Consider the following 4,473-nt stretch of genomic DNA (forward strand, 5'->3'; position numbering starts at 1 on the left):
AATATGCATGACAGGCACATAACCTGACTTCCAATATTGTAAAATTATTTTCTTTGCTAATATCATACGCAAAGATACTGCATGTGATATATATTTATCTTCTATTTCTGAGGTGTATCCAAAAGTGCCCAATTTCGGCTCTGGTGGCAGAGCAATCCTGTATACTCCAGATATAAAATAAAAAATGCTCTGCCAAAATGAACTAATTTTATGGCATGACCAGAATGAGTGAGCCAGTGTATCTTCAGAGTTTTTACATTTCTTGCACAATAAGAAAAAATTGTATGTAATTTTACTTTTGAATAATGAAGTCTGGATAACTTAAATTAAATAAATTAAATTAAATAAATTAAATTAAATCAGTCTGTGTCTCATGTTGATCATACATTTTGGAAAGATAATCTTTCCATGACTCATCTGATATCTCTGTATTTAGCTCCTTCTCCCACTCTTTCCTAATTTTGTTAGTGTTTGAGTTAACCTCATAATAATAAAATAATAACATTTTTCTATTGGGTTGTGTTTTGTTATATTCTCAAGTGTCTGGTGTGTGGCAATATTTTCAAAACCAGGAAAAAAAATTCCTAGTAAAATCCCTTATTTGTAAATATCTGAAAAACTCAGAGGATTGAAGATCATATTTTGATTTTACCTGATTAAATGAGCCAAATTTATTATCAATACAAGTCTCTTATATGTACTAATCCTTTTTCTTTCCAATGTGAGAATGTTTTGTCTTGAGTTCAAGGAATAAAGGGATGGTTTGAATTTATTGGGCAATCCAAATAAGTATTTGGGAGACCGAGGGATAGTTTAATCTGTTTCTATATCTTAAATGAGTTATTTATCACAAAATTTTCAGTATAAATTTTTGACTCAGTTGTAGGACGTTTTTATTCAAGAAATTACTTGCACATCATAAGACTTCAGAAAAATGCAAGTAATTTTTTTTTTTTTTGTAATTGTACTGCATTATAGTAATAGTAGTACTTCAGTACCATTGCAGTAATTGTACTGCATTACAGTAGTAGTATTAGTATCACTTCAGTACTATTGCAGTAGTTGTACTGCATTCCAGTAGTAGTGGTAGTATCACTTCAGTACTATTGCAGTAGTTGTACTGCATTCCAGTAGTAGTGGTAGTATCACTTCAGTACTATCGCAGTAGTTGTACTGCATTCCAGTAGTAGTGGTAGTATCACTTCAGTACTATCGCAGTAGTTGTACTGCATTACAGTAGTAGTGGTAGTATCACCTCAGTACTATTGCAGTAGTTGTACTGCATTACAGTAGTAGTATTAGTATCACTTCAGTACTATCGCAGTAGTTGTACTGCATTCCAGTAGTAGTGGTAGTATCACTTCAGTACTATTGCAGTAGTTGTACTGCATTCCAGTAGTAGTGGTAGTATCACTTCAGTACTATTGCAGTAGTTGTACTGCATTCCAGTAGTAGTGGTAGTATCACTTCAGTACTATCGCAGTAGTTGTACTGCATTCCAGTAGTAGTGGTAGTATCACTTCAGTACTATTGCAGTAGTTGTACTGCATTCCAGTAGTAGTGGTAGTATCACTTCAGTACTATTGCAGTAGTTGTACTGCATTCCAGTAGTAGTGGTAGTATCACTTCAGTACTATCGCAGTAGTTGTACTGCATTCCAGTAGTAGTGGTAGTATCACTTCAGTACTATTGCAGTAGTTGTACTGCATTACAGTAGTAGTATTAGTATCACTTCAGTACTATCGCAGTAGTTGTACTGCATTCCAGTAGTAGTGGTAGTATCACTTCAGTACTATTGCAGTAGTTGTACTGCATTCCAGTAGTAGTGGTTGTATCACTTCAGTACTAATCGCAGTAGTTGTACTGCATTACAGTAGTAGTGGTAGTATCACCTCAGTACTATTGCAGTAGTTGTACTGCATTACAGTAGTAGTATTAGTATCACTTCAGTACTATCGCAGTAGTTGTACTGCATTCCAGTAGTAGTGGTAGTATCACTTCAGTACTATTGCAGTAGTTGTACTGCATTCCAGTAGTAGTGGTAGTATCACTTCAGTACTATTGCAGTAGTTGTACTGCATTCCAGTAGTAGTGGTAGTATCACTTCAGTACTATCGCAGTAGTTGTACTGCATTCCAGTAGTAGTGGTAGTGTCACTTCAGTACTATTGCAGTAGTTGTACTGCATTACAGTAGTAGTATTAGTATCACTTCAGTACTATCGCAGTAGTTGTACTGCATTCCAGTAGTAGTGGTAGTATCATTTCAGTACTATTGCAGTAGTTGTACTGCATTCCAGTAGTAGTGATAGTATCACTTCAGTACTATTGCAGTAGTTGTACTGCATTTCAGTAGTAGTGGTAGTATCACTTCAGTACTATTGCAGTAGTTGTACTGCATTCCAGTAGTAGTGGTAGTATCACTTCAGTACTATTGCAGTAGTTGTACTGCATTCCAGTAGTAGTGGTAGTGTCACTTCAGTACTATTGCAGTAGTTGTACTGCATTCCAGTAGTAGTGGTAGTATCACTTCAGTACTATCGCAGTAGTTGTACTGCATTCCAGTAGTAGTGGTAGTATCACTTCAGTACTATTGCAGTAGTTGTACTGCATTCCAGTAGTAGTGGTAGTATCACTTCAGTACTATCGCAGTAGTTGTACTGCATTCCAGTAGTAGTGGTAGTATCACTTCAGTACTATTGCAGTAGTTGTACTGCATTCCAGTAGTAGTGGTAGTATCATTTCAGTACTATCGCAGTAGTTGTACTGCATTCCAGTAGTAGTGGTAGTATCATTTCAGTACTATTGCAGTAGTTGTACTGCATTCCAGTAGTAGTGATAGTATCACTTCAGTACTATTGCAGTAGTTGTACTGCATTTCAGTAGTAGTGGTAGTATCACTTCAGTACTATTGCAGTAATTGTACTGCATTACAGTAGTAGTATTAGTATCACTTCAGTACTATTGCAGTAGTTGTACTGCATTCCAGTAGTAGTGGTAGTATCACTTTAGTACTATTGCAGTAGTTGTACCGCAGTAGTAATTCAGTTGAACTGCAGTAGATGTACTGCAGTAGGGCAGGTCAAGACATACACTTAATACACAAAAACACTTCATTAAACATGTACACATAGACATCAGCTATATGTAGGCCCACCCGGAATCTGCGCGCGCAGAATTCCACAGATTTTTCGCAGATTTTTAGCCCATCATTAATTCTGTTTATTTACTTGAGTAAATGTGTGTAAATCTATATTTATTCAGTTTTTAAATTAATTTCAGTAATATTATTGACTAATGTGAATATGTTCATCTGATTTATGTACAATGCAGTTTGTTCACTAATATTTTCTGTCTTTTACTAGATATATTTTATGACAAACTTGCTTTATTTACCAAATAAAGTGAATCTAATTGGATTTGCATTTTAAACATTAAATAACAGTCAAAAATGTATTATTTTTTATTTCATATATTAAGGTTTAAGTTATGATACTCCCAAAATAGATCAGCAGAAATCCGCAGACTTTTAGCAAAATTCTCAGCAGAAATAGCAAAAAACGTCAGCAGATTCCGTCTGGCCCTATGCTATAAAACTGCAAGTTAACCATGTTTATTTATAATAACTAATATTTGGTTGAAACTTTAACTTAATATGATTGTAATGCAATGATGTGCACCATTTGTAAAGCTGCTTTGAAACAATAATTATTGTAAGAAGCACTGTACAAATAAACTTGAATTGAATAAAAGTGAATTCCACTCATTTAGTCATCAGATACTGAAATATAGTTGTGCAGGACTACTTGCACCATTACTATATTTGCATTTCAGAAAGAAAAAAAATCTAAATGTCTAATCTATCTTTTTTGTTCTGTTAGAAGGTTGATATCTATCTTTAAAAATAAAAGAGAGGAATGGCACTTGAATTAAAAGGTAGAATAGATGTAAATGGCATCCCAGATTGCTAAAGGCCAGATAATTGCAAGCAAGCTTCAAACCCCGTTTCTACTTGGGTTATTGATATTTGTTGACCCTACTTTAAACAATGCATTTAATTTCCATGCTGGTTAGTGCTGGTTTAGCTTGCAGAGCCAATTTTGTTTTTTGATTTCAGTAACCCTGATGAGACCGCCTAACGTACAAAGGTAATAGATGCTCTTTTAAATGTGTAAAATTCCCTTTACCTCCATCTCACCGACATTTACGCCTCCCCCCAATGACTTGTGTAATAGTATCTCCTACCGGCGACACTATAAGGTCAGTCCAGGTTTTTGACCCTTGCCCCTCTCCAGCTCACTATAATGAAAAACAATTGTCCCTCCATGATGGTCCCTGAATGAGCCCAAGGCAGAATCAATGTGTTGAGAGCATAGTCATTACACCCCTCCATTCCCAACACACAGACAAAGCACTTTCACAGGACAGGGCCAAACAATTTGGAGACAGGGCGTTATTTGGAGCGAACTAGTGAG

The sequence above is a fragment of the Danio rerio genome, chromosome 20 (assembly GCF_052040795.2).
Source record: "Danio rerio strain M-AB ecotype USA chromosome 20, GRCz13ab, whole genome shotgun sequence".
Taxonomy (NCBI): domain Eukaryota; kingdom Metazoa; phylum Chordata; class Actinopteri; order Cypriniformes; family Danionidae; genus Danio; species Danio rerio.